Source organism: Fundulus heteroclitus, chromosome 2, assembly GCF_011125445.2.
Source record: "Fundulus heteroclitus isolate FHET01 chromosome 2, MU-UCD_Fhet_4.1, whole genome shotgun sequence".
Taxonomy (NCBI): Eukaryota; Metazoa; Chordata; class Actinopteri; order Cyprinodontiformes; family Fundulidae; genus Fundulus; species Fundulus heteroclitus.
Genome location: NC_046362.1, coordinates 9,422,858 through 9,448,660, shown reverse-complemented (window position 1 = coordinate 9,448,660; position 25,803 = coordinate 9,422,858). Strand labels below are relative to the sequence as shown.

At 39.1% G+C, this 25,803-nt stretch overlaps 1 long non-coding RNA gene across 1 annotated transcript; it reads right to left on the bottom strand.

The window, feature by feature from the left end:
* Positions 1-10,663: 10,663 nt before the first annotated feature.
* LOC118565050 lies at positions 10,664-10,980 on the bottom strand. The gene is made up of 2 exons (XR_004932141.1): positions 10,815-10,980; positions 10,664-10,742 (listed from the first exon to the last, which is right to left on the bottom strand). It is a non-coding gene; the product is annotated as an uncharacterized LOC118565050 (long non-coding RNA).
* Positions 10,981-25,803: the final 14,823 nt, after the last annotated feature.

Sequence of the window (25,803 nt, the reverse complement as noted above, 5' to 3'; positions counted from 1 at the left end):
TAGACACAATAATGATGCAGGGACAAAGGTTGAACACATTTAGATATTTATTAGATCCTTTGTGAAGAAACTAGTCACACACAGACAGTCTGGTGAGATGTATTATGACATCATCCCAGCTTTTTCTGGGATTAGTCACAAGCCAAGAAACCAGGCAATTTAAATGACAGTTGATGGCTACAAACCATTTGTGCTACCTCAGCAATGTGAACGGGACCATTCCTCAGAAGAATATTAGGAGTTTTTGTATTCATTTGAGCACAGACACTACAGGATATATGATTCTGATGGGGAGAATATTTCAAATGATTTCAAACATGCACACTAAGATCTTGTTTTTTTAAATGAATCACTGAAGTTGTTTCTTGTATATTTATCAAACTCTTGAAAAAGAATAGAATAAATCACTGGAAGGCTTAATAAACCTAATATTGATGTTTATGTCAAACTGATATAAACTTTTGCCCAGGACTGGCTGCATGACTTATTTATTGCGTCATCAACTACTATCAAAAAGAGAACAAAAACAATGAAAGATAAAAGAAAGAATTGACTGAATGTACTGACAATTATAAAATATATAAAATCTAGAAAGGTTCTGCAAAACCTTTGCAAAAGCATCCATCCGTTTTATTAAACCCGTTTTTTTCGTGGAGGGTCGCGGGGAGGCTTTAATGCTCATTTGTATTCAAACATTTTCTGAGGTGTTAATAAAACAAAAAATTAGCCAGATATTTTTCTGCTTTTAGGACTTGATTTTGAGGCTACGCAGTGCGCGGTTGTTAGCACTGTTGTCCTTGAGCAAGTGCATTTATTTTTCTCCTTTCATGAATAACTTCTCTGCTCAGAAAAGTCAGACAGTAGTAGTGTTTGTTTTCTGGAGTTAGGGTTATTGAAATGCCTTTTTTCCCTCTACCCAGCCTCTAAATAAACAGTTCTTAAGTCAAGATGATAAAAGAAAAACCCACAACAAATGACGTTTAATAAGAAGTGCATCAGTGTCAGTGAAGCTGTGACAGACATATCTTTGAGAAGCAAATCTATGAAAACAGCTTTGATAGCGACAATTTGGATTGCCAAAAAATGCACATTTTGCAGCTTGCTGTCATCAAAGAGCTTGGCGTTTAGGAAGAGCAAGTGCTTCTCTCTGTCAACAATTTTCTCCGCGCAGCCAACGACAGACACAGAATTTTTGCATTTTTCTCAGACAGTCCTGGCTGAACATCGCAGTTGTTGCAATATTTAGTCCCGACATGGATCACAATGATTTAGAGCAAGGCAGACCTCGCTATGGGTAAGAGCATTGCGCTCATTTAGCTCCATGTTCATGGTCTTGTGTTTCACTGCGTATAAAGAAGGGAACATTGCACTCAAATCCAATTTAGAAAAGGACGTGAATATGTAAATGTGATGGGAATGTTGTTCATCTTTAAATGTATGGAAACGTGAGATAATTCAGATGAATCATAACACATAAAATAAATGAGAAGATATCAAATAGTTTTGCTCCTCAACAATCTGAATACCAATCTGATAAAAACTTACGATCTGTAAATCTCTCTCAACTTCTTTATTTAAAACCTTTGTGACCACAGCAATTTATATACCATTTGCAGGTCTTTATGTTATACCTGTAAAACACTTCTGTCATCTTTTCCTGCAAAACTTAATAAAAGTCAGAATGTTAAACGCTTTTCTGTTAAAACTCCCCATAAATAGGGGTTTTAGTTCTGTAATTACCCAAATAACAAAAGGCCTGTATTACTTTATTAAAAACGGATAAGGATTAAACAGTGGGACTTTTTGACTTTTTTAGTGAAAGAAAGTAGCGGTGCACTGAGAAATTGGCAAGTGACTGGAAACGGTCGATTTTCTGCTTGACAGGCCTGACCGAGTCCTGGCAGGTAAGAAACTTAAAAATTCAATATTCTTCTGGTCAGTAAGTACACCGTACCTAAGCGCTGCCAACATGTCACAATACGACTCTTCAGTGTTGAAGTGGGCTACTGAAGGAGGAAGACTTGAAGTTGGCTTATCTCAGCATCTATAAGATGTTAAAAAAAAATAAAGTTAATGATAACATAAAAGGTGTAGAACAATTTTGAATTTTTTTAAGTCACCAACTTTCCTGCAAATGGATGTTGCTGATGGCCAATGAAACAGAGGGGCTGGGACATGCCATCAGCTCTGAGCAAACTGTTTTTAAAAATCTTTATTTGTAACTTTACAACACTATGAGGATAAACACACTTGCAAACTATCACCTAACTAATTACAATCACGGAGTCATAAAAACTAAACTAAATTAAACAAGAGATACTCAGACATTTGACTGATATAAATAATGCAGAGCGTAATGGAAGTAAACTAAGCAATTCAAGTGTTGCATTCTTATTGCAACTTAAACTTATTAAATATTGTTCAAATAAACCTATATATCATACTTTCTTTATTTCTACAATCCTGCCCAAACATTAGATTGTGGTTGGTTAACATTGAAATAACATTTTTTATTACAGACATAGTGACAGCCATTCCAAAAATCACAAACACACTCATCACCTCAAATAAATGTTTGACTGTGACTAGGGTTGGGTCGATTCACCTCACACATGTGCAGACTCTGTAAATCTTTTACATTATTATTTTGTGTTTTGCAATGAATTTGAAAAGGTTATTGAAGATACATTTTAAAAAGAATGTTTTTTGGCTGAAAATTTGTCCTTTAGATAAGTTTGAAACTCAAACAGTAGATTAAACTGGATTTTTTTTTTGTTTTTTTGTACAAGTGACATGTATTTGACAGGTGAAAGCTGTCACTGGCCCAGAGAAGAGAGTTGAACCCAGAACATCTGCGTCAAGCACTAAAACCCTCCAATTACAGTGAGCCTGCTCAACCACTGGGTCATAATATCAAATAATGCTACAAAATAAAACTAAAAAAATACTGGGTATGGCAGTAGCACTAAAAATGATGCATTTAAGCTCTTTTCTCCTATCTTTTCATAGTTTGTGGAAATTATAATCATGCACGATTTATAATATCTATCTATTCTTTTCATTTTAAATTACATTTTAAATTACTGATATATATATATAAACTATATATAAACTGTATGTAACTTAATTCAATTTCTATAGCACCCATTCAAACAAATCAGATTTCACAAGAAAAACCTGATTGTTCTCCAATTATATACAGTAGGGTAAAACTCTTTCTCTGTGAGTCAGTCCTCACCACAGAAAGTGCCTCACTGTGTCTTCATAAAACATACTCCTCTGAAAAAGCATTGTGTTTTTGTTTTTTTTCTTGGAAGGTCCTCTAAATATTGACCATATGCTGTTTTTGTCATGTTGCTATAGCAGTTTCATTTTTTATGCTTAAAATCAATAAAGTATAATAAACAAAAGCTCTATCCTCCACTTGTCATGTTGCACTGTGATATGTCCTTATTACTAAAACCAATAGTTTTCACTATGATAAATGTGTGTCTGAAAATTCCTGTTCCATAGGGTCAGAAAGTATCTTGTCTGAAGAGCTTTGAAGTGTGAGCGGAACTGTGCGTCCAATGTGCCTTTTTACACATCTCCCGAGTTTCTCTGCTGTAGTAATGATGATATTATCAACCCAGAAATATTGTTATATCCAATTTGAGGTACAAATGAAGAACTAGGACATGCTTAATATATTCTCAAACCTGGGACACAGTCATCTGAATGCTTACTGAGCAATTACTATGAATTATTAATAATACAAAGTCTAATCAAATCAGATTTTATTTGTGGTCATGGTTCCACATACAAGTAGAGCTCAAAAGAATTGAATAATGTGGAAAAAGTTCAATATGTATGTCACTCATTTCAGACAGCCAACTTATTAGGTACTTATCATTACACAGAGAGTGAAATATGTCAAGCCTTTAATTCTTGTAATTTTATATATTCTGGGATAAAGATAATAAAAAAACAAAATTTAGTGTCTCAGAATTTAGAATATTACATAAGATCAACCAAAAACGACATTTCAAAAAGAAATGTCAGGGTTCTGAAAATGATGTTAATTTCTATGCACTTTTATAGTACATTGGGAATACTTTTGCATGAATTACTGCATCAGTGCTCCGTGGTTATGCCTGTGGTTCTGCTGAGGTGTAATGGAAGCCCAGGTTGTTTTCATAGAGGTCTTCAGGTCATCTGCATTGTTGGGTTTGGTGTCTCATGTTCCTCAGAAACTCTCTGTAGGGTTCTGGCCTGGTGAGTTTACGTGCCAATCAAGCTAAGAAACATCACGGTCCTTAAAGGGACTAATTTGGCTTTCAATTAGCAAAAATCATATTCCGGCAAAGTCTAATAACATCACTTCAAAAATGAAAAAGTTCTCATGACTTAGAATTAGTAGTTTATAAATGCATAGGTGTTGGTGAACCCACTGGGGTGTACCCACTGGGAGGCCGAAAGGTGTGTGCCCTATCTGTCTGCTATATGAAGACGTGCTGTCGATGGAGGAGGACTAGAAAACAGGCAAAGATGACCGTTGATCATTCTATTTGCCCTTTTTTGCTGAAATCGAGGACCATCCATACTCTTTGCCCAGTGAAAGGAGATAGAAAGTAACCAAGAAATGAAAAGTAGTAATAACCAGGAAAAAACGAGAGTCTATATCGGAGGTATTTCATGAGGGAGCATGGACTCTAAACTAATGTGGTGGTTACAGACTTTCTGCTGGAAAACAGGTAAGTTAATTCGATATAACAGTGAAGCTTATTTTGGTGTTACATTAAAGTCACCTTTTTAGAGCCTAAATAAGTGACTGCACATTCAGAAACCAGCCCAAAAAATGCAACTCAGGGAATTTACAAGTGGCTTTAGAAAAAAAAAAACAAGCGGACTTGGAAACAGTGCCAAAAACCATTTCTTATGATGACTGTAGCTATTAGCAGTAGTTAATACATGGAGGACATGTTGACACTGTCACATTTATAATACTCCGTGGCTTCTGTAGTAGTTATTACGCACTTAACGATCAAGTCACTTGTAATTCATTTAGGGCACCACTAGATAGTGCCCCGGTGGGAAAATCTTACACACTTTAAATCATGATTTTGGTATCAGAAAGGAAGCATAAAGTACTCTAAAATGTCCTGATAGATGGCTACATTGACAGTTTGGAAACCACAATTTCCAGAGTCAGAGACCATTTTAAGCAGACTTGGTCACAAATTCAGCCTCCTGACTACTTGTGACCGTGTGTTTGTTGTAAAACTGTAAATCCCATTTGCAACCCACATAAAATGAGCAAACATCCTTAAAATTATAGAGGTGAGGAAAGATAGACAGCCTGCCCAACCAGTCAGATTACATAGGCTCCAGTGTATTTCAACCAATGGGAATGCAGACTGTCACTGTGAGTCCTGCCCACCTGCTTCATGTCTGCTGCAAGTTTGTGTACATAGCTATGTGCTAGCATGAGGAATGCCTTGCACTCACTGAGCTATATAATACACTGGAGTGCTGATTTTGCCGAAAAACTGAAGTCACTGGCCGCCATCTTGCTACTCCCTACTCTCACAGAATCCCATAGGATTTGGTTGCAACAACAAGCAGTTTTCTGGCTGAGTGAAAACGTTTCACAGGTAATTCTACAGTCAGTGGATGTACTAACACTATCAACTACTAGGAAATTAGGTGCTGAAATATTTTACATGTTATTCATATTAAATATATATATGTGTGTATATATAAGTATGTGTATATGTATATATGTATATATGTATACACATATGTAAATATATGTTTTTGTATATTGTTATTTATATATTTATAAATGTTAAACATGTATATTTAAATGAATAAAATGCAAAATATTTCAGCACATGACTTTCTCAGTACTTGATATTTTTAGTAACTATATGGCATTTGACATTTTAAAAGTTTTAAGCCCCCCCTGAACATGAGAAAATCCTCGTTATTCGATGCTGTAGCGCACATATTCCCTAGTTACTGAGGGGAAATAGGGAGTACCAATATGGCGGGCGGTGGCTTCAAAGCGACTCGTTTTAACAGACGGTGATTAGCACTCCAGTGTATAATATAGCTCAGTGCTTGCACTGCTACACATTGACTGTGAAGTTTTTGGTAGACAAAGGACTTGACATAAGCTTACAACAAACCAAATTTGCTTATTATAAGCAACTTTCGGGTTGTTTTTCTCTAAAGTCGTGGGTTTGCGTTTTTTTTGGGCTTGTTTGGGCTTGTTTTTGAACGTGAAGCTATTTGTTTTTGCTTGGCTTTTTTTTTCCCCGAGTGATCCCCTTCATTTCCTCCCAGCTACCCACAATAAATCAAAACACGAGTAATAGATACTTTGTCCTTGCCACATCCCCCATTCCCTAGTTATCTCACCCACCCGAGTTGACTTGGCAAACACAAGCACACTCATGCCAGAGCCTAGAGTGACAGGGTTAGCGAGTGACGAGACAGCGAGAGAATGAGTTGCAGTAAGTGGGGAAAATATGGGGAAAAATATAATAAAGAGTGAGAGAAATGGAGCACACTGGATCCATCCTCAAACAGGAGATGTCTCAAAGGCATTCAAAACAAAAAACAAATCCTGCACATTTCTCTCTTCTATCAGGCTAAGCAACATGGATTTATGGGTTTCACTCGACCAAAATACAATAACAAAGAAAATAGCTAAAAATCTAAAGTTATTAAAAAAATGTATGGAAAATCTTTTACTGCATAATTTTGCTGTTGCTTATGTATAATGCTATAATAAATACATGAATTTTTAATGTTAACAAGTGGCCCCTGTTTACAACGTGGCCTTGTCGAGCTTGTTTTCATAAAGCTGCTTGTTTCTCTCACCAGATCTGGTAACACTGAACAAACCTTGCTTCAAATCATTTCAACGTTTTTCGCCTGTTTTCTGAGCAGAAAATAATAGCAGTGTTGTAAATGGAGAAGTGTTGCCGTTTTTAAAGAGCACTGTATGGAGCTGTGGTTTGCTATAGATTTCCTGAAAGTTCATCTTGTTCTGCTTTCAACAGTAAGGTAACACCTAAAGTACAATTTAAATTTTATTTACAAGAAAGCTTTATAATTAAGTCATTAAAGATTAAATGGATTACGTTATTCCTCTGTAGTTGGAACACACCCTCCGGTCCCCCTTTTTAAGCCTCCCTGGTAAGGTCTATTCAGGGGTTCTGGAAAGGAGGGTCCGTCGGATAGTCGAATCTCGGATTCAGGAAGAGCAGTGTGGTTTTCGTCCTGGCCGTGGAACACTGGACCAGCTCTACACCCTCAGCAGGATTCTTGAGGGGGCATGGGAGTTTGCCCAACCAGTCTACATGTGCTTTGTGGATCTGGAGAAGGCATTCGACCGTGTCCCCCGGGGGATCCTGTGGGGGGTACTCCGGGAGTATGGAGTACCGGACCCTTTAATAAGGGCTGTCAGGTCTCTGTACGACCGGTGTCAGAGTCTGGTCCGCATTGCCGGCAGTAAGTCGGACTCGTTTCCGGTGAGAGTTGGACTCCGCCAAGGCTGCCCTTTGTCACCGATTCTGTTCATAACTTTTATGGACAGAATTTCTAGGCGCAGCCAAGGTGTTGAGGGGATCCGCTTTGGTGGCCTTAGGATTGCGTCTCTGCTATTCGCGGATGACGTGGTCCTATTGGCTTCATCAGGGCGTGATCTACAGCTCTCACTGGAGCGGTTCGCAGCCGAGTGCGAAGCGGCCGGGATGAGGATCAGTGCCTCCAAATCCGAGACCATGGTCTTGAACCGGAAAAGGGTAGAGTGCCTTCTCCGGGTTGGGGAGGATGTCCTGCCCCTAGTGGAGGAGTTCAAGTATCTTGGGGTCTTGTTCACGAATGAGGGGAAGATGGAGCGGGAGATCGACAGGCGGATTGGTGCAGCGTCTGCTGTGAAGCGGGCGCTGTACCGATCCGTTGTGGTGAAGAGAGAGCTGAGCCAAAAGGCGAAGCTCTCGATTTACCGGTCGATCTACGTTCCTACCCTCATCTATGGTCACGAGCTTTGGGTCGTGACCGAAAGAACGAGATCCCGGATACAAGCGGCTGAAATGAGTTTTCTCCGTAGTGTGTCTGGGCTCTCCCTTAGAGATAGGGTGAGGAGCTCAGTCATCCGGGGAGGACTCAGAGTAGAGCCGCTGCTCCTCCACGTCGAGAGGAGCCAGTTGAGGTGGCTCGGGCATCTGGTCAGGATGCCTCCTGGACGCCTCCCTGGAGAGGTGTTCCGGGCACGTCCCACCGGGAGGAGACCCAGGGGAAGACCCAGGACACGCTGGAGGGACTATGTCTCCCGGCTGGCCTGGGAACGCCTTGGGATTCCTCCTGAGGAGCTGGCCCAAGTGGCTGGGGAGAGGGACGTCTGGGCCTCCCTACTGAAGCTGCTACCCCCGCGACCCGACCCCGGATAAGCGGAAGACGACGGACGGACGGACGGACGGATTACGTTATTTTGTGTGTTGATTGAGAGCCACCATACTGCTGTCTCTGAACCTGTTGCACTGCATTTTCTGAACAGAACCTGTACTTTTCAGTTAGTTTTTCATTCTGTTTTGCACTTTATAGTTGAATAAACATATCTGTCTGAATTGTTTCCTATTTGTTGAATATGCATTAGCTTTACTGAAAAGGTTGAATTGTAATGTTTTTTCTATTCTCTTTGGAGAAGTGTTTATTTAGCAATTTAGAAAAAGTGGTTTGGAACTGTGTGTAATCTTCTGTGCTGGGTACTCTCTTCCTATGAGGGGGTTTAAGATTTTGATCTGACTGGAAGTTGGATTTGAGTAATCTGGTAAAAAGAAGGGTTTAAAACTCAGGTTACCAGGTGCACCCAATGTGAGAAACGAGAACTAACACTTGGTCAAGTTATTATACTGGAATTATGTATTCAACTTTTTTTTGATTATTCTCTTTCAGTATAGTATGCAATACTATACAGCTGTGCATTTCTAATCTGTGGTTTAATTCACAGGGGAACAGGTGAGCGGAGTTATAGAATCAACATTCAATTAAAGTACAAATATTTTGACAATAATTGACTATTCTTCGATAATGTATCTTAAATGTAACCTTGCCTGCAAGATGAATTCTTACGGTATTTGTGTGTTAACAAACACTCAAGAATCCATCTAGTACCACTCCAGGTTAAACCTTTTGCGTCTGAACCAAAAACAGTTTGAGCCAATCCCATTGCAGTATTATGGTATAAGGCGGGACACATCGGTGAAAATAAATCAAGAGCTGATGATCCCACAGCCGAACCAACGTAAACATGGCAGCGCAGGAGGACGGATAAAGGGCTGCTGCTATCACATCTGTGTGGTAAGAATCCACGACTTAATCTTTGAAAGTAGAACTGCAAGAAGTGCCTTGACTAGCTTACCTTCTTGTGGGTTTCACATGACGGTGCTGCTAAGGTTTAATTTGATACCCTGATTGGCTAAAAAACAACCTTTGGTGGGTGGGTTCTAGGTGTCGCTTCATCCAATCAGCTTGGAGAGTTCTGCTCCTTTCCCCAAACAGATTAACGTGAGCAGTCCCAGATTGATAATGTGCAGAATGGAGAGTGCTACACATTATCAATCTGGCTGGTTAGGTTATCTGAAATTTTGAGTAATTCTAATTTTGACCAGCCTTGGTGTTTTGAGCTTATAAAATGTACCCTGGATTCCTTAAGAGCAGTGAAATAGCCCTTCATTCATATATTGTAAATACCTTTCATGACAGCTGTGTAAGCATGACATTAGTTCAATAAAGTTGTACGCACCCCTGCTCACCCGCTGACACCTCATACAAAGCTGTCTCACCCTGCTTTTGTAAAATATACCAGTCACAATGTTTCTGTGACTCGTCCTCCGCACATGCTGAGCCCACTGTTGAACTGTGCTTGTCCGGCACATTTGCCACAGTCAGCATTGCAATCACATGGCTAAAATCTGTTGCCATTCTATTTTATTTACACGGAATAAGGAAGTTGTGCTGTGTTGCTGACCAACCACAATCCTTTTGTGGTCCTTGGTGCAGCGTGAGGGGTTAAACGGGTTGGTCATAAGGTTTGGTTCGTTTGACAAAGTGCAACGTGAAAGCAAACCACACCAGCTGAAAAATTGCTATTCAGTGTCCAATAGAATGGAGTCTACTGGACTATCAGGTGTGAAAACAACTTTACATGTTGCTATATGTATCAAACTTTAAAACCAGTGCGCCCAAATGGCAAAAGCCGAACGATTTTTTTATGAGATAAATGAGGCAAAAATAACTATTCCACAACTATTGTCCTTTCTTTAGAACTTACAAGACAAAAAATAAATAAAATAGGGAGATTTCAGGGAATCAGCCTACATCCCGTATCTCCTGAGTAACTTCCTTTGTGAAAAGTTCTTGCTACTCCTCTCAGAATTAATACTTAAAGGACAATGAAAGTCTCACAATATTTATCTTAAGTGGCCCTTGAGATCAGGAAACACAGAAAAAGTGTTTCTTTTTAATGGAAAGAACTGTTGATAATCTACAACAGGTGTATTCCAGTACATTTAAAGAGGCCAAAGAAATTTCTTGAAGCGCGTAAGATCATAATATCAAATTATTTGTGAGGAATTTAGGAGGACCCAAGAAATACCCGAAAACAAGTGAGTACAAAATATTAACAGTCTTTATTTTGACGCTGGCGGCGCGGTCCCCTGGCTCGGCTCGCACTCTGCGACTGGCCGCTCCTGAAGGCAGAGTCGCAGGTTAGTGACCAGCAGATATTGACAGGTTGGTGAGAGAGAAGTAGGGTCACTAACCTGGACGTGCTGAGGGTAGAGCTCTGACTCCTTATGTTGAAGGCGTCCGAGAGGGGGTTATCCAGGGCTCTTTGTCCAGGTCCGGTCCGGGTCTTTGTCAGGGGAAAATCCGTTTAGCTCAGGCAGCGGTTTCCAAGGGAGAATCCAACAGGGCGTCCAGGTCCAGATCCAGAAAGCACAGACAGACAGGGGACAGGCGAACTCGTTTTTACTCACGGACAGGCTGGGGTCAGAAACACGGTGAGGCAGTCCAGATCTCTGAGGCTGACAGGCAGGACCCAGGCAGGCAGACAAATCCAAAAGGGGCAGACAGGTTTTCAAAAACAGAGGCAAAACAGGACGAGAGACTGACAGGAATTCAAAAAGAAGGCTGGAAGCGCTCACCGTGTGGCTAGAGACGTTCTGGCACTGGAGGCTGCGAGGAGCAGAGCTTTTAAGCAGCCAGGGCGGAGACAGACACAGGTGTGCTGATTGCAATCAGCAGCTCCAGTGCCAGAAACGTTACATTATTCAGTTTAATACATATCTAAATAGCTTAATACTCTGTATGCATTCATTTGAAAATCAAATCAAATTAATTCGGTCCAATTCAAATACTTTTTGACACTATTTATTGGCACAGAATAAAGAGCTGAACATGTATGTGTTGCACAATTAGGATTGGTTGATTATATATATATATTTACTAACACTTATAAATAACAACCCTAATCTGTTGAATGGCTGAGAGTGAATTTTGTGGTGACATTTTCCTAGTTGGTTTACTATCTGATATAACTGTTTGTTGTTTAAACTTTGTCTGGTGATCATAAAAATTATTGATATAAAACTTTTGCCAACATTCAGATGTTTCTGTGTATACCAAATGTTTAACTAAATCAACTTACAGTACTGAACCTAGGGGTCGGGGGAGAGTTCAATTCCTCCCCCTGAATCATGGGCTGCCAAGCTTAATGGGTTTTGTGTCATGATTTAGGTTTTTTGTTTGTTTTGTTTGGACTTTTCCTGATTCAGCTCTGTCTCAGCCACAGCAGCCGTCCAATCAGCTCAGTCCACTCCTCAGCCCCCACCCAATCAGCTTTGCCTTCTTCCAGCCACCACAGTGCACCTGATCAGATCCACTTGCTGCAATTAATTAGAGTCAGCTCTGCTGACCTTATTCCCCTGTCTACATATACCTGCCTCAGCCATCTCCTACCTGCCAGAAAGTTTCGTCTTGCCTCATGTGCACTGCCGTTGTGTTTGTACCAGTTCCTGTTTGCTCAACCAGCTGGACTCTGATCTTATGCTCATTACTGCCTGCCTGCCTCACCTGCCACTATTCACATTCTGCAATAAACTTTTTCAAAACAAAGCTCTCAGCCTGGCTGAATATCAGGTTCTCCAGTAGTATTCTTAACATTTTGATTAACTGAAACTCACCATAGATGTAACTGTATTTTAAGACAGTTAACCACATAGGAGTGATACGAGCATGGACCTTCAGACAGCAATCACTTTACACAAAATAAATAGGATAAACAATGGTTCTTTATATATGTGTGAATTTATTAACTAAGACAGTTCAACTTCACAGTCAACATGAACCAATAAATTATCCATCTACTCTTAAACTTCTCACAACACTGCTGAAAGGATAGAATACTAAATCAGATTAAAATGCAAAAATCAATCAATTGAAAACTACTGAGCAACCTGAAAAATTATGAATTTTAAGAACAACAGTTTATGAACATTTAGGCAAAGACGATGAATTAACAGTAAATCAAAAGCTAAACAATGAGGAATAATCACAGCTTTACTATCAGCTTGGCCAAAAACCAACAAGGACACTAAGATATGTGCATTTGTGTTTCTAGGCTAGGTGACAAGCTAGCCAGAGCAAAAATAACACACAACAATCCTGAATCATTCTCCTAGCACTAACCTTGTCCAAATGATAAAAAGGAAATAGAACTTTCCTGAGTCTCTTTGTCAAAACAATTGCTGAAATCTATAATGAGCTTATCAATAAAGTCAACAAAGGTATAGATATCTCACTATTTCTGAATCTGTCTTTCCACTGCTGGGAAAATCTCATGTTTTCCTCTGAAAGGCACGGACAAATGTTAACGAATTGAACTGTCCCTGCCTTGTAGCCTCAAGTTCAGTTCATTTAAATGTGAAGTAATAGCAACCGAAAAGGCTATATTGTCCAACTGTTTCTCATTTTTTAATAACTGAGTTAACTGTTTTGCCTCCTGACCTTTTAGCTGTCAGAGAGGAGGCTACTTACCTCCCAATGGACCCAAGGTGTGCTAAGACCATGCCTTTGTTGAGACATTTCACACTGTTTAGCCGCAAAGATCATCAGCCTTGATATTGACTTCTTTGAAGCTTGCTAAGCATGCAAAGCTGGAAGGAAGAGGATGCACCGGGGAAATTGATCATTTTCATCATTGTATCCATCACCTCAGCATGCTCATCTGACAGGGAGACATAGAGGACAGACTGATAAATGATGCAAAGGTAGGTTAAGAACTCAAGATTGTCTTTTTTCCAGTCTACTTGCACCTATTTTTTTAGGCTCTATTCTTCCTTTTGCTAACTTCCCCTTAATGACCGGGTAGATGTTTTCTCGTGTTGTACTGTTCTGAACAGTAGTCATACCCAACAGGTCTTCATATAATGTTTTCTGGTCTGTGTTGTAAAAAAAACAACAGCTAACATAAACCAACAGCTGTGCATTATCACACATCAGTAGATCCATCCACAGCTAAGCCTACATGGTGCCTTTTACGTTCATCTTGCTGGGTCAGCACGTCCCGAGTGAATATATTACTTTGCTTTGTAACACATGATGCTGACATGGGTATTTGCTTTACGTTTCACAAAGTTCTTGTTTTTCCCTATCCTTCGAGAGGTGTTTGAGCAGCTGTGGCCCTGCGTTCTTTGTTAAACTGTCCATCAGTAAACGGCTTTTTGTGCTGACCCAAAACCCGAGCAACTCTGAGGGAACACTCGTGGTGTTGCTGAGCAGCGAATGTGTGGCTCTGGATCCTGGTGCACTGGTCATACTGGGTTATCAAACTAAATCATTTCTCTGATCTTTCTTCTGATTGGAGTTAGGATGTTTATTCTAAACTTTTATGCTTTGTCTCAGATTTATGTTTCACACAGACACTTTTAACATGTGCTGGGCTTTCTGAACACACTGCATAAGAGGCACAGTGCTACCAGTGGGAAGTATAAATAGAAATGACTGTCCTTTAAATGCGCTGTTCGCTCCACTTGTAAAAGCAAAATCTGTCGAGCTCTATCTGGCATTGAGACATAAATTCCTATTGCCACATTGTTAGACAGGACACTGGGAAAAAAAAAAAGGAAAAAAAAGAGTATTTTGGTGGCCGACATGTTAATAATGAAGCGCCTGCTACCATGATAGCATATAGGCTATCATGGTAGCAGGCGCTAACATGATACCCTGCTACCAGGATAGCCTACAAAAGAAAAGAGAAAAAATAAATAAATAAATAAATAAATAAATGCTCTGTTCTCACTATCCACTTTTCTTTCTTTTGAATGCTGCGATTTGTTCTTTCTCCTCATCTCCCTTTCACTTGCCAATGTCTCTCATGTCCTCTGTATCAACTGTCAGTGTTTCCCTTTGCTCCACACTGATTGATAACTCTCCTACTCTTTCTTCTCTCTTTCTTTCTTTTCATATTGTAAGTGTCTGTCTCCATTTTAATGTTGCAAAGTTTACCTACCTGAGTGCAAAGGGCTTATTGGCTTACTGGTAAAACATGGAATGGTTCACACTCATGCAATTGGTCTCTGGGTTTTCTTGGAAGCTTGACCATCAAAATTTCATAAGCTGTGTCAGTAAACCAAAAGCACTTTGGTATCAGAGTTAAATCAGGATAAAAACAACAATATGGACACCATTCTGCAAAGATTGGTAAGTCTTTGAAAGAGTTTGAACATTTATGAAATAAAAAGATAAAATCATAGTTTCCCAAAAAAAGACCTACATTTTTACATTTTTGTAAATCCAGTGTGGTGTATCATAAGATGTGCAACCTAGAAATTTCTGTGCTTATGATTGAGCTGGAAGACTTTCTAAAATAAACTTTAGATACATTTGACATATCCAAGTTTGTACCACTTAAACAAATATAAGTTCAAACTGAATTGAACTTTCAAACAATTTTTTACAACTCATATAACTAAAACCCACAAAACATGTTTATATAATTGTAATAATTTATATGTTAAACAGTCTGAACTAATGTTTCTGTGAAGTGGTCAACTTCCAGCACCTTATTTGAGAAACAGAGCAGAGATTACGTGGATGAAAGTAATCACACCCAACAGTCCAGCTGCAGCCTGTCTGCCCTGATTCTGTCCGGCCTTTGGTCTTGTGTCTTACTGATACCTGACCGCAGCCTTGCAGTGAGACAAAACAAAGACAGTCTATCCCAGACAATCATTATACTGCATAGTAAATACACAAGCATTGGCCTTGCCAATCAGCGGACACTGGAGCTGATATGCAGTTCTCGTGTCTCCAGTGCTCCCATGTCTGACTGGCGTCAGGTCATAGTGACTTTAGGATAACAATCCAATAACAGTAACTCTACATGACTCACCTTGTCTTACATTCACCTGTAAGCAGCTGTCAATTGTTGTCTTCTATGTAATTGAAAATAGCTAAAGTCTCAAAAACTCCCAGTGACTGCAAAGTTGATTAATTAATCAATCCTTTGATCCACACTTATATTCTCATTTCATCTAATTGAATGGGAACCCTAAGAATGACATTCAATATGGTAGATGGAGGAAACTGTCTTCAAAACAATTTTTTAATCAATTATCAGGTAGCCTACTCCAATATCAGGTTGGGTGGAAAGGAAGACATTAGCGATACTTCTTTATTTTAACTCAACCAGCAGGAAATATACCAGAGAACTGATTCTCCCACTACTGCTGTCCGAGAACCATGGACAGGTAGGAACTCAAGATCATAAAGTGTTGGGACAAGTATTTAAACATAACTAGACTTACTTTAAAGTCTAAAAACAATATTGTTCAACAAAATACTTATTACAACAATAAAAATGAAATAGCGCATAAAGAAAGTAATCACTGTGATGGACTTGGGACCTGCCCAGGTTTTAACCTGCCTGTATCCCAATGGCTGCTGGAGATAGACACCAGCCTCATAATTGAGTCAGGTGGATGCATCAGCTCCAGGTAGAGGGCCCACCCTATACCCAAGAGGAGATGCCCCCGAGATAGCCAGCTGGGGTGGGTCAGCACGCACTGCATCACCGCGAGCAGCGCAAACCACAAGCCTACCAGCTGCAGGGGAGCACAGAAGCAAGCAGAGAGGAAAAGCAATCCTTCCCAGTCAGGAACAGCATTAGAAGGCCAGAGGGCACCAAGCCAAAGACCCAGGCCCTTCCACAATATACCAAGTGAACTCTCTCAGTCGCTCCAAAAAAGGGGCTCATCCCACTCAGCCCAGGGAAGCAGAGCTGGAACATCCAGAGCCAGCAATGCCACCTGCGGTGCAGCCGTCACAGCCCTCCAGCATTTTACTAATAATTATAATATTTTCCTTATGTGGTCCATTTCCTCAAGACCCTGACATTTCACAGAACCTCAATATAACACGCACCAGCGGCTCAGTCAGAGCAGGATTTTATTTTGCAATACGATAGTTTTTCCTTTGATTCCAGTGTCCTCCTGTCACACATCTGTGAGCCACTGGACAGGGCACTTAATCCCAAGTTGCCTATCGATCCGCGTAGCGGTGTACAAACCCGCATGTGTCTGCATTGGGTGGATGTGGCTCCAGCGTAAATCACTTTGAGCAGTTACAATAACTAGAAGAGCACTATGTAATTCAGTCTAGGAACCATTTCATAAAATTCTTCATGTTCTTGTCCCTCTTCATAACTGTTTGTTTATATTTTTCTGTTCCCTGTATTTTCATTAGTATTTTTTATTGTCTTTAAAGTGACCTTGAGTGTCAAGAAAGGTGCTGTTAAAAGATATATTATTAGAATTATTATTATCATTATTATTATTATTGTTATTATTATTATTATACAGCTATCTACCACACTCGCAGCTTTGTTGTTGATGAATATATAAACTCGGACACGTTTATTCAGTGTACTGCAATGGAGTCATTCATGTTTGTCATTTCCCAGAAAAAACATTAGAATAAGTCATAGTACAACATTATTAAAAGATAAATGCAAGATCTGACTTTTTACATAAGCATATTAATTGCTTTGATGCATCAAGTAATGGTTTAAACTTGATGTTTAGGTTTTAGATGTTCTTTATTTTTAACATTTATTATCTTTTTTATCTACTAATTTACTGTAACATTTTGCAGTATACATACCACATTCTTAGCAGGCATTGCTGAGCTTTCTATTATTTCCTTGCCTTTACAATCTCTTCATTTCTGAGCTTACTGACATGTGGAAAGTGTGTGTTCTGTCTTTGTTGCTTCTGCCATGCCATCAGCGTTGCCACATTCTGCAATGCTATCAGCATTATATTAATATAACATCAGCATTGCAGCATGTGACAATAACTGGATTTGGAGCCAGATATTTTTATGTCACGGGTCATGCCACTAATTGTGTGCCTGCGCGTGTATAAGCGTAACTATTGATGTGAGCATCAGCCTTGTGTTGGTAACTGTAGTCATGTTAAACAGGGTTGTTGGGGTTTTTATTTATGCCAAAATAGGTCAGAGAACTGTGTGTACAGCTGAACTGGGAAAGCTGCAGCTAAAATGGGAATTATATTTCAAGTCATGCCTCCATACTAACAAGAAAGACATTTCTCTATTCTCATCATGACATGTTATCACCGTCATTGCTCTGACCTGAGGGCCACAGGAGAAAGAATTCAGGGAAGGGCCAAAATGGAACAAGCACAGGAGACCCATCTCTTAAGCTGTTGAAATAAAGACTATCTAATTGGAAACTTATGTATTGTCTATCAGTATGCTTTTCCAGGGTATGCATCTGAAATGGCCATTATTAACATTTTTCTATCTATTTCAGCATTTATTACTTGCTGAGTTGTTGTTTGTTTTGTTCTTTTGTCCAACTATTTAAATGATCTTCTTTCCTAATGAACATGTTTTGAAATCTCATTTGTTAGGAGTCTTTTCAGTATTAATTCTAATTAGGTCATTACCATGCCAAGTTGGTTTAGATTTCCCAGCTCTTACATAAAGTAGCTGGATAAATGATTCGCATAACAAAGATAAAGGAAATAGAATAAACGGATCAAATGGATATGCATGTGATCTAATCACCTTAATTAACAGAATTTTGTAAGAAGATATAATTTGGTAGGTTTAACTTGTATGTTAATGATTCAGTCCATATGAGGCATTCACAAAGGAATTAGTTATTTTAACAATGAAAAAAATCTATCTTGATTTTAACAGAAAATATTCATGAGTGAGATATGTTAATATAAAACTGTTAAACTGCACTTTTATATTAAAGATTCTGAGAAGGCTGCAAGTACCTGATTTAAATGCAAACGACGGATTTTGTTGGAACATACAATTGCAATGACAAATAAAGATTTATCTATTTCTAAAGCAGGGTTCTGCAACCTTTACAAAGCAGATTTTACCCTCAGTTTAGCTAAATGAAACTTATTTTGAGCCCCAACTGTCTAACAAATTTTAATAAATATCAACTATAGGAAATTTTAAAGAACTACCGTTTTTTTCTATTTTTAGAAACACAAAATCTTTAAAACATGAAATGTGTACATTTTCTCCTATGTTTTTTTTTTGATACTATAACTAATAACGTAAAGGAAAAAAACACGTTTCCAATGTAGTGACACAATAAATTGACCTAAAAAGATATTACTGGTACTTCTTAGGGTAACTGTGGCTCAGTGGGAAGAGTAGTTGTTTTGCAAACAGAGGGTTGTTGGTTTGATTCCAGCTTCCCTCTGTCACATGTTGATGTGCTCCTGGGCAAGGCAGTTAACCCCAATTGGCTGCCGAATGTATGGTGTACGTATGTGTGCACGTTAGAGAGTGCGATTGGGTGACTATAGTGTAAAGTACTCTCAAAGTGTTTTCAGTTCACATTTACTTCTTCAGGTTTGGTTTTCTTGTTTTTCCGGTATTTCCTTGTTGTTCATGTACGCTTATTTAGATTGTTGCATATTTGTTCATGCCTTTGTATTTCATTTCTTAGGTCATTCTTATATGCTGTCCTTTGTGTTATTGGATTTTTTCTCTTTAATCTTTTTTTTTATCTTTTCTAATTGGATTTCAGTTTCTTGACAGCTTCCTCTGTTAATTATCTGTTAATTAGTCTCCTCGCCTCAGCTGCCCTGCATTCATTGTGCCTCAGCTGTTCCACATTTCATCTGATTAATTCTTCTGTTTCCTTAAGCTGCCTCAGTATAAAAGTGCACTGCTTGTGATTGTTTACTGCTGGATTCTTCCTTTCGTCTGTCTTACTCCATTACTTTACTGAGTTCACCATTTCCCTTTGTTCCATGACCTGTTCCTCCTGTCATAACTTGAAGATGTTTCCTTATTTTATTTATTTTTTTATTTTTTTTTGCCACAGTCACGCTCTGCACTTGGGTCCTCCTCCTTCAACCGCATCATGATATTATTAGAGTAATTTTCTTCAGGAAATTTAATGCAATTATTTAATTCCAAAACTACGGAAAAACTGTTAAAACCTACAGTTGTTATTGTATCTATGTTTTTAAAAAAGTGCTGGTTCTTTATCATTTATAGCCAAAGTTATTACGTACCACTGTGAAAGGTCTAAAGAGCAACAAGTTGAAGAAGACTCTTGTTGTGAACGGATAGTTTACAATGTTTGATATGAGATTTTGTTAAAAGGTTTTCAGCCGTTTATATTTCACCTGTAATAGAAACCCTTTTGACTTTTTCATTTAGGATGAATGCTGAAGCCAATGACTAGTCTATCGGCGCTGAAGACCACAGTGCACATCTAGCACCTCAACACAACTCCAATGTGTAAAGCTCAATAGTGGTTTAATATGAACCTTTAGAGGTTCATGACATAGAATTTTGAGGATTACTATCCCAATTTCTAATTTCATTCCTACTGAGAATAGTAATGATTATTTACACTGGAAAGTGAGGCAGGAGCGGGTGTGCCATCAGTCATCTTTCTGAGATAAACACTCATTAAGAAGACAGCATGCAAAACGTTTCCTGTCAGAGTAACTGATGTCCAATTTAAAAATAAAGCAGCGTAAAAAGTACGTTTCACAAAGGAAGATCATAGGTGGAAAACTGCTTCCAGTCCAAGTGAAGATGCCAAGAGAGTTATCTAATGCATGTCAGAAATTAGCTGCTTACAGCATTTTAAACAGAACCTCCCTTTAAACTGTAATTAATTATCCTGAGTAATCAACATGTTACTCCTCGTGAGTTGTGGAATCAACTCCATCATTGCTGGAGGAAGTCTCTTCTGTAAAGTCCAAATAATAGCTTTTTTTTATTTTCTTAATTCTAGTTTAAGGGATCAATTACTATTCAGATACCTCAGTTAGATTAGACATCGAGCCAAATGTAGATTACAGTTATTCTCATTTATTAGGAAAAATTGTGAGATTTTAAAAATAAAGTTAAACTGCTGTTAGCTGGTGTTCTTCAAAAGTTTCCACGGCCACTTACCTAAAGAAACAACAGAGATACAACATTGTAAGGGTAAATTCACCTTTCTTCTACAAATCTAGTCAGAATTTAAACTACATGGGTTTTTGAGGATTTTTTTTTATTATTGATTTTGTCATTTTAAGAATGTGTTTAAACTGTTCTTTTCTGGGTACTGTGGATTGATGAAATAACTGTAGAAAGGATTCAACCTAAAATTTAAGATTATCAGATTGAATTCACTCCATAGCTGACACCATTGGGTTTGAGCCAAATTACTATTTCTCCATATGGACAATTCAAATTCCTTTTGAGGAAAAATTGTACGGTGAGTGGAGACAACGGTTGAGCTGCTCGGCCATAACAGCAAGAGTAATGTTTTGACCTCAGCTCAGTATGATGGTAGCATCACCCCTCTGGTGCCACATGCTAATACTGGGTAGTACATTACAGGAGGACTACCACTAAATATTTCATTCTCACGTCAAATGAACCTTCAGAGACACACACACACTAACTCTTATGGGTTTTATTTGTTTGTTTGTTTTTTTATACTATGTGGGAGGAAGCTGGAGCACCCCAAGGAGTACTGAGCATGTTCATGAGAGAACATGCAAACTCCACAGAGAAAGATCCCAGACGCAGATTGAATGTTCCTTTTTGCTGAAAGGCAACAGTTCCAGACGCAATCTCTCCGCCTTGAAAAATAAAACGGTTCAAGTGAATTATTTAAAAAAAACTCAAATCAATCACATTCATGCTGAAGATGAGTGTACGCGAACATCTGTCCACAACTGTTCAGGGATCAACACTTATTTTTAACACAAATGCAAAAAGCACGGCACTGCTTTTCTAGGATTTATAGTTGTGGTGTGTTTTCATATGCATAACTGATGCTGCAACGATGACAGGCTGTCAAGCTTGTAACCACTGACGAGGATTACAAAAAAGCATGGTTGAAGCTCTGATGACAGGCTAGGATTTCCATTAATTTCATGCTTTAGGCCTTTGCATTTTTACAGTAAAGTACGTCCTAATTTGACTGCTGAACAAACACATCATGTATCCTGTATCAAAACAGGGAAATCTTTCATGTTTCATCAAAATCTGTTCCATTGCTTTCATGCTGCACTAAAAATCAAGGGAAATCTATGGTGAAACTGTAAACAATGAGAGGAAAAGGGGATTCCTCATCCTTTACACAACGCTGTGGCTCTTATATCTTCTTTAAGGGCTGCACGATTACTTAGATTAGGCAGAGATTAGAAACGTGGTAATCAGTAGAGCTGTTTGAGTCTGTTGTTTGAACCCCTTATAAATTACTTGTGTAAAGGTGAATAAATCCTTGACAAAAATCGATTAGGGGTATTTCTTTAACTGTCCAACAAAGGACATACTAAACTGAGAAGGATTCATTTAACTTCAACTTTTTAAGATAAATTTAGTTATTTGTGCTGCTTGCTTAAATACTGAGTTACGCAACTCCCATTTTCCAGTTTCCCATTTTCCCATCTTCTTATTGCGCAACACTAAAGGAGGCATGTGCTTCTCTGTCCCAAAGGTGAACGCCATCCAAAGAGCAGCGCCAACCTGGCAGCCGACCGTCGTGCAGCAGCCCGAGCATTCCACACATTTGCACTCACGGGGCACACTGGGAGCACCCACACATACTGGAGTGAGTAATTATTCCCCGGATAATGTCCTCGTCACTCCTGTGATCACGACAGTGGCGATTGTGCGCGGCCTTTAATACAGCAGGACCCGGTCTGGCTCATGAATTTACACAAGCTGCTCCACGAAATGAGTCAGCGTCGATGAATCCCATTATTGCCTGCTTTTAGCTTTGTCATTCCACTGAGGGAGGGGTAAAACGGAGGAAGGGAAGGGAGGGGGCGCAGTTTTTCATATTTTAATCATCTCGCACGATATCTATGACTTCCAAGCATTGTTTTCAGGTCTGTTCATTTAATGCTGCCATGGGCTTTTTAATGAGGGACACACTGTAGAAAGAGGCAAGAGGCAATTTGATTTTAATAGGCTCACTATGGTCCACTGGGAAGCAAAAACAGTCGTTGCATTAGTTCTCTTTGAGCGTCTAATTTAACCGAGCCATGAGAGCCGGGATGTTGACTGCTTGTCAAAGTTCTGTCTTAGGGAGGCGGCGAGTCAACGAGGTGGCATGTCTACCCTCAATGTAGATAAGGTGTTTGGAATACGTTAACCTTTTCCTTGTTTGTTTAGTGCGTGTACTCGCTTTGTTCCGCCATGAAATGAGAAGTCGCCGCTGCCACAGGGCAAAATCCGAGCTCACACTGGGCTCACAAGGCGTCCGGCACCTGCATATTAGCCTTCACTTGAAATGAGAAAAAACGAGGGAAGTGGAGCAACTTCAGAGGGGCAGCGTCGGTGCGCTCTGTTTGGCTAACAGCTATTTCTTGTCTCCCCGGCCTAATCTATCTTTCTTTTCATTCTCCTGCTCTTCATCTCCAACGGTTAAAGCTCAGTACCTCAGGCGCTGCAATTATTGGCACGGTAAAGATGAAAGGTCACAATTGTTAGCAAAGGAAGTGACAAAAAAAGGAGGTGGAACATTCTAACTTTGTGCCGTTCCAAGTGGCAGGCCACCGAGGAGGATGATAGAGCAGTAACGGCTGTCAAATGTCTAACCTATTAGTCATATAGTAATCAGTGTATTTCTTTTAATGTTGACTCAAATGCTGTTAATGTTAAAATCATCCTAAAGTGAGATTTTTCTTCTTGCAAGTGGTGCCAGTTATTTCATTATCATTCCCAAAAGATTGAGTGAATTATGTTGCTTATTCCACATCATGCATTACTCATGTAGCTAACACTGACTTTTTTGCAAAATTATCATTTTATTTTTGTATAGTTTCCCAACAACAGTGCAGTACTTGCAGACGTTGCTGGTTCTCAGTCAGAAGCCAAATAGGACCAGAGAAGACTTGCTGGAGTTTGCTTTTTAGGAATGTAACAAGATGGGCACATCCTAAAGCATCCTAAAGCACCACTATTTTAAGTGCCAGATTATCTGTCTTGTAAAGTGTTATACTTTACAAGACAAAAAAGTGTGGTGGGATTACTTCATTTGAAAAAATGCTGCTTGAACATTACTGTTTTGCCTTATATTACTGTGCCTGCTTTAAACTTGACATCCTGTTTGGAAATCTTAAATCTACCAATTAGATTTTTAGGGCAAATCAGCAACTGCTTTGGTGTTTCTCATCAGGGCTAAACTAAAGGGATTATTTTACTTTTCTTTTAGGAATCTGGACGGCATTTGATCATCTCTTGTTCAAAATGTCCAAATGTTTTAGACCAGTCAACCCTTAACTTTATTGTGCTTAACCCATATTTATATGTGGGGACTTCAATCTTGATTGATTCTTTACAAAACCCTGCGTCTCACAGTGCAACCTTAATCGATAATATTTTCATATTATAATATCTACACGCTCTGTATTGCTCCCTAATTAATCCATATGTTATCTACTTAATAGAAGCATGGGGAAACAATAATAAAAATACTATATAGTCCCTGTTTTTCCGTCCGTCCGTCCGTCCGTCCGTCCGTTGTCTTCCGCTTATCCGGGGTCGGGTCGCGGGGGTAGCAGCTTCAGTAGGGAGGCCCAGACGTCCCTCTCCCCGGCCACTTGGGCCAGCTCCTCAGGAGGAATCCCAAGGCGCTCCCAGGCCAGCCGGGAGACATAGTCCCTCCAGCGTGAGGGACTATGTCTTTATTGCAGAAAAAGGCAATAGGGATTATGCATACTGTGGAATATTTTGATCATACAACTTATCTCTTTCTTAAATCAAAATTACTAAAAGTGCACGATCTTCTTAAATTTTACAATGTACGCTCATGTTTCAAGCATATCATTCCCTTTTACCAGCAAACATTTTAACATATTCAAAATCAGTCATATTCATATTCAAACAGTCTCTGTTTGTGGTGTTAAACAATTTATGTGTCATTTCAAACCCCTGTATAATGTAATAGTATATCTGTCACAATATAGACATAGTAAGGTTTATTATCATTCATGTTGTGTGAACATTCTGATTGTTGCTACCTCTGTGGTATTTTCCTCACCATTGATGGTATCTGAAATTCACAGTTTTTTTATGATTATTTGTATTTGTAAATCATTGTTACTTGTAGTAAATAATCAGTGTATAAGTGTGTGTAAATATGTATAGGGGGTTTTATACACGTGCATATAATGTCAACAGGTGATGGAGGTTTATTTAGCAGAGGAATAAGGAAGCAGCTTTTTGTTGACTTGTGATTGTATTATTTTTTGAAGTGAAATTCAATAAGTTTTACTTCTTCCCACTCCTTTTCGATCATCTGCATACACTATGTTGTGTGGACAGATCAGTGTTAATTATTTTTCTAGTCTTTTTCTTCTACATAATTGTTTTACAATATTTAACTTTAGTTGTTTTGTTCTTGGTACATGACATGCTCAAAAATAAACTAAACTAAACCCTGAACATATAATGATTCACTTTTTGTCATGCCTTGTCTAGATTTATTTTTGTTTCCATGTTCTTCCTGCCATGTCTCATTCAGCCCAGCTGTGCCTTGCCTAATTTAGTGATTTGCAGTCAGGGGAGGCAGGTGAGTCATGACAAGAAAAGTACTAACAATGATAACTGAAATTGAATTTCCTGTTCCATAAATGCTTTTTTATGATTTCAACATTTTTTTATGGTCAAAATTGTTGACTTTATGCAGTGCCTATTCAAATACACGGCGGATAGGCCAGGTAAGGCAGAGAGGAGCGATGCGTCAGCTCTGATGGCGCTGTATCCAACACACTGACTGATGCAGGCCGTTGGTGCATGTCCATTGCTGTTTATCTTTATATCAGCAATATACACGTTAGACTACACATGTACTACACATGCTGCTGTTTCACAGTCTAGTATATTTAGTGTGTGTGACATATTTAGTCTTTCTTATTGGCCATAAATGTACAGTGAAAATATACAGGGTGCACTGATAGCAGAGCAGTGCTGAGGCCCATAGGAACAACAGGTGCACATCGCCACATGCTCTTCTTCTATGCAGACAGTGTGGGTGACGCACCGACATCGGTACAGTCATTTTAATTTGTTCCTTCAAATTGGAAGATTACAGCCATCCATTCATTATCTATACCCAGTTATCCATGCAGGGTCACTGGTAGGGTGGAGAGGGGGGATAGCTCCAGCAGTCTTCTAGGTTACATCTCAAAACTTAAGAATTTTTCAAAAATTAAATTTTCAGTCGAAACA